Source organism: Suncus etruscus, chromosome 1, assembly GCF_024139225.1.
Source record: "Suncus etruscus isolate mSunEtr1 chromosome 1, mSunEtr1.pri.cur, whole genome shotgun sequence".
Taxonomy (NCBI): Eukaryota; Metazoa; Chordata; class Mammalia; order Eulipotyphla; family Soricidae; genus Suncus; species Suncus etruscus.
Window position 1 is genome coordinate 119,550,434 of NC_064848.1, and position 13,549 is coordinate 119,563,982.

A 13,549-nucleotide genomic window follows, 5' to 3' on the forward strand; every position below is an offset into this window, starting at 1 on the left:
GTGTGTGTGTAAAGAGACATTTTGAAAAGGACATTAAGTGGGGCCCAGAAGATAGTTCAAATGCCCAACAAGTGTAGTTGGCGAACCCCACCCCCCCTGCCAACATCTGTGGGGTATAACCCTCCTGAACAGCTGGAGCCTAGTGGTAAATAATTAGACCCTGGTTTCTGAGCCAATAATCTTAGGTACAGTTCCCAAGCTCCCAAGCAAACAATCTAGGACAGTGTTCCCCCCATTTATACTACCCTGAAAATTAGGTTAAGAAAAAGAAGGCTTTCAATAATTCCAATGATTTTATAAACATGTTTCCCTAAGGAAGGTTCTCAGCCCTCAGGTGTATTTTAATGACTCAAAATTTACAAGCAATGATCTAAGTTCCTGCCCATCCACAATCACCTGACCCCTTCACTTCATCAGGAGTGAATAACCTTAACGACATCATATACCTGCCTGTGGCTTATCAAGCCTTGGTGAGATGTTAAAAATAACTTCACGACCCTGACTAAAATAAAAGTGTTTCCAAGCACAATTCATTTAACTACACCATTATACTGGATGACAAGTCTGAGACCTAGGGAGTATGAGAATAGTAAAGCTGCAAGTCCCTTGGGGTAGACAGATAAAATGAGGCAGAACCTGTCTAAGCAACACATTTGTTATATGCACTTGCAGTGTTTTCAGAGTCTTTTGTCTGAAAACTATACTGATTGTGCCAGGACTCACCTTATTACCACAGAACTACTTGAGACATGGATCTAACGTGCCCTTGTCTGTATTTTACATAAAGAAAACTTCAAATGGCAATTGCCATATGTATGACAAATCTACATTCACAATTTTAATAAAATATACTGTTACTACATAAATTCTTGCTCTAAATATTTTGCTTTCTATTCTTAAAGAAATAATTATGTTGGGGCCGGAGAGATAGCACAGCAATAAGGCATTTGCCTTAGACACAGAAGGATGGTGGTTCAAATCCCGGCATCCCATATGGTCCCACGAGCCTGCCAGGAGTAACCCTTGAGCACTGCCGGGTGTGAGTCAAAAACAAACAAACAAAAAAAGAAATCATGATGTTGGTAAAGTTAGTTTTTTCTACTAGTCCCACAAAACAGCATTTTCTAATCTATTATCATTTGTAATATATTGCAGATTTATTAATAATTCAAAGTGTGCTTTTTTTTTGTCTTGAGAGAAGCACACCTGGCAATTCTCTGGGACAACTTTTGGTTCCAGGATCAAGAGGTTACTCTTAGAGGTAGTATTTGTGTAACTATGCCACGCTGGGGATTGAACTTCTGGCTGCAGCAAGCAAAACACAGGCTCCAGCACTTTGAGCTGGTCCTTTTACTCCCTGTAAAATAAATGTTTTTAAATTTATCTGACATTTGTCTTCCAAACCCAAATTTTTTTTTTTTTTTTGGTTTTTGGGCCACACCCGGTAATGCTCAGGGGTTACTCCTGGCTATGCGCTCAGAAGTTGCTCCTGGCTTGGGGGACCATATGGGACACCGGGGGATCGAACCGCGGTCCGTCCAAGGCTACCGCAGGCATAGCAGGCGCACCTTACCTTTAGCGCCACCGCCCGGCCCCCAAACCCAAAATTTTAAAGTAATAACTTTTTCTATAATATCTTCTTAGAATAAGTTAATTCAGCAAAAATCTGAGAGAAAAGAATAACATTTTCTGATCATATACCATGTTTAATCACCATACCTAGCAAGAAACAACTTTTTTGTTTTGCTTTTTGGCCCACACCCTATGGTGCTCAGGGGTTATTCTGGCTATGCTCTTAGAAATTGCACCTGGCTTGGGGGAACATATGGGATGCCAGGGGATCAAACCAAGGTCCAAGCTAGATTGGCAACGTGCAAATTAAACACCCTACCACTGTGCTATCACTCCGGCTCCAAAACAAAATGAGTTTTAAATGGCCACTGACTAATAGAGAAAGTATTAGAGTAAGACAAGGGCAATAGCAAGGCAAAGAAAGTGCTGTACAAACAAAACTTGAAAGATGATTTATTTTGATTGGGATGATCCCAAAGACTTCATCAAGCAGATAATATTTAATTTGAATATTCACGGGTAACAGTAGTGGTGGGGATGATAGTAGTAGTTACTATATTACCACAACTTTTAATTCTCATATAGCAAGAATTATTATCCCCATTCTGTAGTAAAGGACACTGAAGCTCCTGGAGACTAAATCATATGCCTAAAAAAAATACCCAACTGGGAGTGATAGTACAGTGGGTAGAGCATTTGCTTTGAATTGTAGCCAACCCAAGTTTAATCACCAGCATCTCATCTGATCCTCAGAATCTTCCAGAAGTTATTTCTGAGCACAAAGCCAGAAGTAATGCATCAGTGCCTCCAGGTGTGGCCTCCAGACTGAAAATAAATATTAAAACACAGACAACTATGTTTATTAAAGGGATTTGTAAAGGGGTCATCCAGTTTGTCTAGTCTGAATCTGTGTTCAGAACTTGTGTATTAAATTTGCACTGATGAAAACAAATTTTTCAGAGAACTGAAACCTTGGGGCTAATGCAAACACACCTGGTATAGAACATAGAAGAAATAATGAGACAGATGACTGTGATTACTGGACACTTATCTCACCAACTATGTAATATGAAACACATTCTGTTCCATTATTTCTCCCACTGTATTCTTCCCCTGCAGTTGCCATGTTGAGAAATAAAAGGAGGAAAAAAATAGATAAAGAAAAAAACATACATACAAAGAAATACATTTATGTGTAAGTAATGATATACATAATGGAATATTAAAATCAAAGTTTTGGCTGAAGCACCAAAACAATAATTAACACATTCCAAAGGAGGTGTTATACCATATGCTATCTTCCCAAAGAGGAGTCTGAGAACCAGTTACACAATCCTTAAATGCCACGCAGAGTTCTAGAGTTGGAATTTACAAGAATTTATTTGGAGAAAAGTATTGATATGCTTGAAATTTAACTTGGAAGACTGGGAGACGTTTGCTTCTTAGAAAGACACATGTGGGGCCAGTGAGGTGGTGCTAGAGGTAAGGTGTCTGCCTTGCAAGCACTAGCCAAGGAAGGACCTCGGTTCGATCCCCTGGCGTCCCATATGGTCCCCCCAAGCCAGGGCAACTTCTGAGCACTTAACCAGGAGTAACCCCTGAGCATCAAATGGGTGTGGCTCGAAAAACCAAAAAAAAAATCATTAGAAAGATACATGTGAAGAGAATATCTTGGAGACCTTCATATATGTCACCTACAAGGTAAGTAACAGAGGACTGGTATTCCATTTATATTCATGGTTAGCAATTGGTAAAAGGTGGGACAAAATGGATATTGTTAATTTAGGAACCAACTAATTTATTTTATTTATTTATTATTGGTTTCTGGGCCAAACACAGAGATACTCAGGGTTACTCTTGGTTCTGCATTCAGAAAGCACTACGTGACTGCTCCAGGACCACATGAGATATGGGGGATTGAACCCGGGTCAGCCACTTACAAGGCAAACACCCTACTTCCTGTGCTATCACTCCAGCCCGGAATCAACTCATTACTAAGAATACTGTGGATTGTAATGTTGTGTGTTCTTTGGACCAGATGTAGTAGATGTTTTGTAAGAATGAATCAAAATACCATGACAAATAAATTATACAAAGCCATCTGGAGATTGTCTTTCTTAGATCAGAGTTGCTTTACCTTATGAAGACAACTTCAGGAATGCTCATCTACATAGAACCAATAAAAACATCATGAGAAGGCTTGTGGTAGCTTTCTAAATGCAGAGAGCAGCAGATTTAAGGTTCCATTATAATATTTATCAGGAAATAAATTTTCCATTCTCTCTGTTACTCTCTCCCTTCTCAAATTTCAAACTCAGAAGAGTCAGAAAATCATTTTGAGTCCAAAGAGCAAAGAGAAAATATACCAAGTATTCTTTCTCACAAATTTCCTGTAGACAGGAGGTCTGAGTTTACAGTTCAAAATGAGAAGCTTTAACAATCAATAAAGTTTACAATATTAAATATTACATTGAGTTTCTTGTATATTTAAATAATCAGACAGAACCTGTATTAGGACCCAAATTATTATAGAACATATTATCCAAATTGTCAAAGAAAGTCATGAGGCCTGTTTACAAACTTATATAAAGGTATGGGAGATTTTGCTTCACAGAGAGCATTTAAAAAATTAAAGTAAACTTGTTTTAAGATTATGTCACTACATCAAAACACTATGTAGGTATATGACAGACTCTGCACAGATAACCAGCACAAATGTTATTCTGTTCAGTATTCTATTGCCAGTATATAAGACAACCCAGGAAATTCAGACTAGATCACTTTTTCTAAGCATGTCTTACTTTTGCTTTTGTTTTGTTTTATAAATTTGTGAAACAGGAGTAAGAGAATAAACTTTAATACTCTTGGGAGTATTAAATAAAGCAATATCTGAAAGTATTTAATAGTTATTTATCCACAGTTAACATCTTGCATGCATTACCAAATTATTGCTGTACTATGCTTAGAGTTCCTTTTTCACCCAACTTATCTGCAAAGAATGACATAATAAAATTTACAATTCTGATTATTTTTAAATCTAATTATCCTTTTTTTTCTATTTAGGAACAACAGATCCAAATATTCCTACTCAGACTCCTATCCAACAGGCAGTAGTAAAATTAAAAATAAAAAAATCGCAAAATAAAAACAAACAAAACCAAAAAATTATAGTCACTGTATAAAACTAGCATTATAAAAATTAAGGACTTTGTTCATAGTAACCTGACATGTTTAAGAGCCATGAAAATTTGGATCAACATTTTACCAATTAATTTAATAATTAAGAATTGCTTTGTTAAAGTGAACTTTATTTGGAGGTTAATTACTTAATATGCTGCATCACAGGAATTTTACTAAAGACCACTTGTAGTTCATATTAAATAAAGAGTTCACTTGTGATAAATCAATTCTTCTTAGGCTTGTTTGGGTGTTTTTAGACTACATTGAGCATCAAAAAGTAAAATAAAATAAATTACTTTTTTAATTTCAAGTGAGAGATTTTCATGTCAGAGCACATAAAAAGCAAAATGGTAATTAAACACATGTTGCAGCTGATAGTCTCACTTTTATATGAGTGTGAATAGAAAAGTAGCAATTTAAATGAATTTAGAGCATGGGATTTAATCAGGTGAAATCTTGAAAGCAGGTGTTTTTTTTGTTTGTTTGTTTTTTGGGGGTTTGCTATATGCTTTCTTTATTCTTATCTTAATGACTCCGATAACTGAACGTATGTTATTAGAATTAAAGGAAATCATATGTACACATGAAGTTTCCTTTTTGAGTAACAAAAGGCTAACGTGTTATGTTTTTGTTTTGTTTTGTTTTGTTTTGGGCCACACCCAGTGATGCTCAGGGGTTACTCCTGGCTATGTGCTCAGAAATTGTTCCTGGCTTGGGGTACAATATGGGATGCTGGGTGATTGAACCCTGGTCCATCCTAGGCTAGCGCGGGCAAGGCAGACACCTTACCACTTGTGCCACTGCTCCAGCCCCATATAGTGTAATTTTTATATTGATCTAATATTGTATTTTGATATAGGAGATAAGGAAATATATAAATTTTTCTATTCATATGTCTAGTATTTGACAAATTTAAAACACTCAATAAATATTAAAGCAAATGCAAACATAATTTTTTTTAGCTAACAGAAATATTTCTATCATTCAGAAGTTTAATGAAGAGTTTGTTACTGCTTTAATGAAACCCCAATAGTATTTGTATTCTAAGTTTCGTAAGAGAGATAATCTTACCAAAAAAACAACATCAACAACAAATAAAAACAAATAATCACTTAATGGTACTGAACCTATACTTTAAACTGAGGGCACTATATATTTTTTATATTTCCCCTTAAAGACATAAGCCAAATACAAAAACAAACATGAAAAATCACATTAAAAATAATAATGCCACTTACACCAGCTCTTTGGTAAAGGGTACGACCTGATTACACTTTATTTCTAAAACATGTCAACTATATTCTTGTGAGACAATTTTCCTTCAATATGATAAAATGAAATTAATGACACTTAATAGTTACACAAACAATTCGTTTTATGCCCAGATTTTAGAGTGTTTATGTAGTGTATGATATTGAGAAATCTATTTTCTCCATTGATATTTTCATTTGATCTTAGCCAAAAGGCCAAGAAGTGGTTTTCATTGATATTTCCAATAAAATTGGTAAAATAATCACACAAGTTTTATCATTTATTCATCAATCCATAGATTGATTGTGTACTCAAACATGCCAAGTGCTAAACTAGAAGCTAAATTTAAAAAGATTCCTCCATGAGTTGAGATTATATAATAAACTGCACTTAGAAAAATAGTACAATATCTTCTAGGTATGGGGAAACACTGGAGGTACACAGCACAAAAAAGGCAGTATTTTCAGAAGAGTTCCCAGGCAGAGAGGTGTCAAATTAAGATGGCTTAAGAAGGATTACTGGGAAAAACTTTTATTTTTGTGATATGCAGTGGGCTGGGTTGTACAAGCAATTCAGTGCTCTTAAAGAGTGTGAGTATTTTCTCAGGGAAAAAGTAATATTAACAGTAATAATGCTAAGGGCTGAAGACAGCACAAAGAGTGTAGCATATGGTTTGTGTTAAATCTCTTGTACTTTGTGAGACTCCTCATGCACTTCTCATGGTGCCAACTGAGCACCAAGGATGAAGTAAATCTTTAATACTGCTGGATGTTGTTCCCATTGGAAAAAAAAGAAAAATAAACAAAAAGTGTAATACTACCGAAATAAAAATATTTATAATTAAAAGCATAGTATTACATGTCATCTATTACTAATAGTTATTTGCTTTTGCAGATATTTAGATCAATTTATTTTTGGTTTGTTTTGGAGCCATACTTCATAAACTTGGAGCTTACTACTGGCTATGGAAATATTAAATCTTAATCATGAAAGGAAGAGTACAAAGATGTAAAACAAGACAATCTAAATCTTTTCCTTCTTCCCTCCTTCCATTCTTCCCTTTTTCTTTCCTTCCTTTCCTTTTTCCTTCCTTCCCTTTTCCTTCTTCCTTCCCTCCTTCCTTTCTTCCCTCCTTCCTTTCTACCCTCCTTCCTTTCTTCCTTCCTTCCCTCCATTCTTCCTTCCTTCTCTCCTTCCCCCCTCCCTCCCTCCCTCCTTCCTTCCTTCCTTCCTTCCTTCCTTCCTTCCTTCTTTTCCCTTTCTCCTTCCCTCCTCCCTTCCTTCCTTTCCTTCATTCCTTTCCCTCCCTCCTTCCTTCCCTTACCTCCTTCCTTCCCTTACCTCCTTCCTTCCCTTACCTCCTTCCTTCTTTCCTTCCCCTTTTCCTTCCTTTTTTCTTCCTTCCTTCCTCCCTTCCTTCTCTCCTGCCTTCCTTTCATTTTTTCCTCCCCCCTTCCTTCTGTCCTTCCTTCCTTTCCCTCCCCTCCTTCTCTCTTCCTTTCCTTCCTTACCTCCTTCCTTCCTTTCCCTCCCTCCTTCCTTTTCCTCCCTCCTTCCCTCCCTCCCACATTTCTTCCTTCCTCTTTCCTTCCTCCTTTCCCTCCTTCCTTATTCCCATCCTTCTTTCCTTCCTTCCTTTCTTTTTTCCCTCCTTCCTTCCTTTCCCTCCCTCCTTTCCTCCTCCCTCCCTCCCTTCCTTTCCTCCTTCCTTCCTTTCCCTCCCTCCTTCCTTCCTTTCCCTCCCTCCTTCCTTTCCCTCCTTCCTTCCTTTCTTTCCCTCCTTCCTTTCTTCCTTTCCATCCCTCCTCCCCTCCTTCCCACATTCCTTCCTTTTCTTCCTTCCTTCCTTTCTTTTTCTTTCCTTCCTTTCCTTCCCTCCTTTCCATCTTTTCTTGAAAGGCATTTGCCTTTCATAGACAAATATGCAAACCAACATCTAGATTCTCTTTTCCTCATAAGTAACACTACAAAATTGCTGAAAGGGCACAAGAAATAGTATTTTGCCTTACATTGCTGACATCCCCAGCTTCACATAAAGTCTGCTGAGCAGTATAGGGAACATTGCTGAGCAAAAAGCCAAGAAAAGTCCTTGCACACCATTGTGTAAGACCTCCCTCATACACACACACACACACACACACACACAGAAACACACATACAGACATAAATACAGTTGCTTTAGGGCTAGAGAGTACAAGGATTAAAGTGCTTTTCTTGCATGTAGCTGATCTTGGTTCAATCACTGGCACAATATATGGTCCTCTGAGCAATATCAGGAGTAGCTATTGAGCACAGAACCAGGAGTAAGTCCTGATCATTGCTAGGTGCAGATCAAAACAACAAAAATTCTAATTGAAAAAGGATGAATATTCAGTGAACTCCAACTATTTTCTATATTGGTATTAACATATTGAAACTAGGTCTTGCATACAGTAAACCTCACGTTGGTTCCAAACACCTCACATGGTCCCTTGTTATTATTGGCAAATATTAGATTTAGGTACAAGAAATTATGCCTACCAAACTGTTTAAATAATAAACAAAAATACACTGCTTAGTGCAGTGATGAGGCTTTAAGGGTTATCAAGGTTATATACAAGTGGCCATTAAATCATTTGGAGTTTAAGAATGAGAAGGAAGATGAGGAATGACATCACTTCTCCCCTGAACTGTGTATCTAGTACTGATTAACAGACTGAGCAAAATTCAGTCACTTAATTCCACCTAACTGAAAATAGAGGAAAAGATATGTGTGTATGTATTTAGTTTAAAGGAAGGCAAACAAGTACATAAGTACACAAAATGGAAAATTTTGAAGCTCTAAGTAAGGAAAAATCTAGAAAAATGGATGGGTTCTAGAAGACAGATCACAACCTTTGTTTTTGTTGTTTTGTTTTGTTTTGTTTTGTTTTTGGATCACACCTGGCAGCGCTCAGGGGTTACTCCTGGCTCTATGCTCAGAAATTGCTCCTGGCAAGCTCTGGGGACCATACGGGATGCCGGGATTTGAACCACCATCCTTTGGCATGCAAGGCAAATGCTCTACCTCTATGCTATCTCTCCAGCCCCAGATCACAACTTCTGACATAAGTACAACCTTATGTTAAAAATGGGAGCATGAAATGCCAATAAATGGTTGTTTATTTATAAATTATATAGTATCCTATTAAAATTGTGAAGAAATTATAAAATATGGATAAAAGTTATAATGAATAAAATAAAACAAGGTTGACTATACTTACTAATATTACTTTTTAACTTCAGATGACTATATGTATAAATTATTTTGAAAATTATTACTACAGGAAACATTTTACATTCTGTGACAAGTAGTAAAAGACTGGAAATTCTTCAAATTGTCAAGAAAGTCATCATAGAACCAAGGAATTCTATATGAAGACAAACTTTTTCTGGGTCTCTAAAAAACTTTTGCTACTAGACAACCTACCATTCAGACAGTTGAAAATTATAATTTTGATATTGGCAAAATGAGAATCTTTAATATAGCTTCAAGAACTACCATTATAAGCACGTGAAAAGACCTTATTACAAAATAAAAACAGAAAATATAGAGATAATATAAATATTACTACATAGAGAATTACTGATTATTTTTGAGTACTGATTCTTTTTATTCTTTTTGAGTACTTTCTCTAAGAGGAGATAGTTAAAAAGTAAAGGTACATATGACTCTTTTTTAAATTTCAAAGGCTTTCACACTGTTTATGTTTAGTGAATAAATTTCTAAGAATTTGAGAGACAATCTGAGATACAATCCATTCATCAGTAAAATTATAAGGAAATTTATATATAATAATGCATAATAATATAATTGGAACTAGTGTAATATCTCCAAATAGACAAACATGTAAAAGAAATATACAATCATACAATGTAATATTATGTAACTATTAAAAGCTTCACTTTCAGGGGCCTAAAGGTTAGTAGTGGTAGGGCATTTGCCTTGCATGCTGCTGATCCAGGACAGACCTCCGTTCGATCTCTGGCATCCCATATGGTTCCCCAGAGCCAGGAGCGATTTCTGAGTGCATGTCCAGGAGTAATCCCTGAGAGTCATCAGGTGTGGCAGGGATCAGCACCCATCTTATTGGGTGGGGCCCTTACTGGGTTTGGACCCTGGAGATTGTGTTCGATGGTGTCTTCTTGGCTATCTTGGGCAGAAAAGATGAAATACTACTTTTTAAAGAAAATATGGAATTGTGCATTTTGCCTCTATATAGATAGAACTGAGGGTATTATGCTGAGAGAAGTCAGACAGAAGATAAGAGAGATAAAGAATGATATGTCTCATCTGTGGAATATAAATAGCATAGTAAGATAACAATAAATGGCCCCAGAAAAAAAATGGAGAGATGGTAATGAGAGTATCTAAGGTAGGTGGGCATACATGTGAAGGGTCCTAGAGCATTCTGAAGGTCTTGTGTTAAAATAATGAAATAAAAAACTATTATCAATAGTATTGTAAAATGGTAACCCAATTAAAATGAAATTAAAAAAGCAAAAAAAAAAGGTCTTGGGAACAAAATGTTATATTATAAATCTGTAGGAACACTCACTTTTTATGTTTTTGAGGGTATATGTTTTCAATTACTTGTCTGTGAACAGTGCTAGTCTATAGGAATTTAAAAAAATGATCAAAACCACTGTTCTAGGGAATTAATTCAGTACTGCTTTTCACTCTTCTGTATATTTCAAATTCACTGGCATTAATTCATATTATGTTTTGAATTAAAGGTTATCACCAATCTGTTAAAAAGATATCTTGACTTAAATTAAAGTATGCAAGTTCATAAAAAATATGGTGTTAGGGAACAGAGAAATACAGAATCTCTGGGTTTCAGAATGTATACTTTTTAGGTCACTTATCTCAATTTCACTACATGTGACAAGAAATGTATAAAATGTAATTTAGATAATTATTTATATGATAGCAATAATGCATTATCAGATGTGTTTACTTTGAATATGCATTTTCATGTATACTTAGGGAAAACTAAAATATTAGTCAAAATTAAGTATGTTATTGGTGTACACTAACTGAAATAAAACAATTAACAAGTTAGATTTCAGAATAAACCAATGGGGCTCAGGCTCAATTTTTGAAAAGTAATGGTTTGATGTAGAAAAATTCTCAAGACAACTTAAATATGCCACTAATATAAAAATATCACAATAGACAATCACTAAGAAGGATTAATTGATTTGTTTTCAGGTACAAATGCAATCTGAAATTATATAAAAAATATACAGTACACTCACTGATCTGGGACTTCAGAAATACTTCAATAAAGTTTGTATGTATGAACCAACTGTAAGAGATTTTTTTTTGTCAATACAAAGCAAGGTCAATACTTGCTCAGAAATGTTTGTTTTATTCCCAGAAAGGGATTGTTCAAGGAAAAATTCTAAAGGGATGACTCTGAGGAACACTGAAACCTCTAATGTATCTTGGAATATTTTTTTTATTTTTTATTTAAACACCTTGGTTACAAACATGATTGTGGTTGGGTTTCAGTCATATAAGATGATACTCCCCCATCACCAGTGCAACATTCCCATCACCAATGTCCCAAATCTCCCTCCTCCCCACCCCACCCCAACCTGTACTCTAGACAGGCTTTCTACTTCCCTCATACATTCATTGTTAGGATAGTTCACAATGTAGTTATTTCTCTAATTAAACTCATCACTCTTTGTGGTGAGGTTCATAAGGTGGGCTGTATCTTGGAATATTTAAAATTATATTAGAAACAGAAGCAAATGGTATATTTAAATGCATACAAACACACACTACCTTTAAATATTTTAAATTCATAATCCTAAAACTTTATTTCATAGTAATGAAAAGGAACCTAAATACCAATAAACTAATGAGTTGGTGGTAATTATTTTAACTCAGCCTGCATCATTTAAAGTAACAAATAAGGAAAAAAAGTAGAACAACAAAAAGATGAACCAAATTTTAATCCAAATTACTAATGGTTTGTGTCATGCTGGTTGTTGAGATTAACTGATCATTTTCCCTAAATATCATACTTTCTCACACAGTTATCAATAGAATGAAAAATATTGATTGGAGATGTAATTTAGGGGTAAAGTGCTTTCCTTGCACATGCATCCAACCAAGTTCATACTCTGAAATTGTATAGGATTACTGGTAGTTGATCCCTGAGCAGAGAGCCAGGAGTAAGACCTCAGTATCATTTGGTGTGGCCTCACACCCACCTCTACCTCCAAAAATAAATAAAATAATGTAAAAGTTGCCAGGCTAGGATAAGGTCATCTATTTCCAACATCCTATGTAAGAGAATATTTGAAAAGTCTCATTAGTCAATGCCAAAATACTTTTTTATATTAGTTTTCAAATAAAATATAAAAACCCATGATAAAAATAGAAAATTTTGATATATAGGTCTTTCAGTAAGCAAGTGAAAACAATACTTAGTTTGAGTGTCAGTGATAACAAATTTTCAAGTGAAAAAGAAGTGCTCATAGAATAAGAAATGAACTTATTTTTTTGTAGAATGTATTATCGCAATATCTTAGGAACTTCTTTTTATATGCTCTCTAGAGAACATCCTGACAAAACATCATAAAGAATATTTCCATTTTTGTCCCAAAGAGACTAAACGGAAAACATGCTTAAGACACAGGTCAGAAGAAAGCCATTATGTAAAAAATAATGTGCTGTATTTACAAAGCAACTTTCTTATACGTGATGGATGACTAGAACAGGAAAAATAAAAGAAATCATTATAGTACTCTTTTAGAAATATATTTAATATTCGGCTAACCTCTTTTCTTTCACAGTCTAGACATTTCAACTTATTTCCTCAAGTCTTTTACAAACAATTCTTTAGAAAGCCAACATTCAAGTAGCTCAAGAGACCTTGAGGAAATAAGATAAAACAGTCAGAAGAAACAAAAGGAAGAGCATTGAAGAAATAAAAGAATACCACTGATAACTAGTCAGTAATTCGAACAGCTTTCTTTGAAGTATTCAAAGAAGGCCTAACCGGAAAATAATAAATTCTAATGAGAACAGAAACTCATAGATGTGATACAGAAAGTTAAAAACCAGAAATATTTGATATTTATAAATAATATATGTTCTTAAAATTTAATTACATTTTATGGATGAAAAGTTAACTACTGAATTATGAATTATTGATTACATGTCTACCATGTATAAGTTAAAAATCCATGTATAATAAAATTTCAAAGAATTTCAAAATGAATATCTGCCTATGTCTTTAGAAGATTATTAGCTAAAAAAAAAAAAAAAAAACAAGGGCCAGAGTGGTGGTGCTATCGGTAAGGCATTTGCCTTGCCGGCTAGCGTAAGATAGACCACGGTTCAATCACCCCAGCATCCCATATGGTGCCCCATGCCAGCAGCAATTTCTGAGTGCATAGCCTGAGCATCATCGGGTGTTCTCCCCCTCCCCCCCCAAAAAAAAGAAGAAAAAAAAGAATATTATTAGCCAAAAAACTGCATAAAATTCTAAGGGGCTCTATTCCATTT

At 35.2% G+C, this 13,549-nt stretch overlaps 1 protein-coding gene across 1 annotated transcript in view; it reads right to left on the bottom strand.

Annotated features, from left to right (window-relative positions):
- Positions 1-13,549, bottom strand: part of IMMP2L (inner mitochondrial membrane peptidase subunit 2) — a 950,803-nt gene that overhangs the window by 43,652 nt on the left and 893,602 nt on the right. The gene's annotated exons all lie outside the window — the stretch shown is intronic.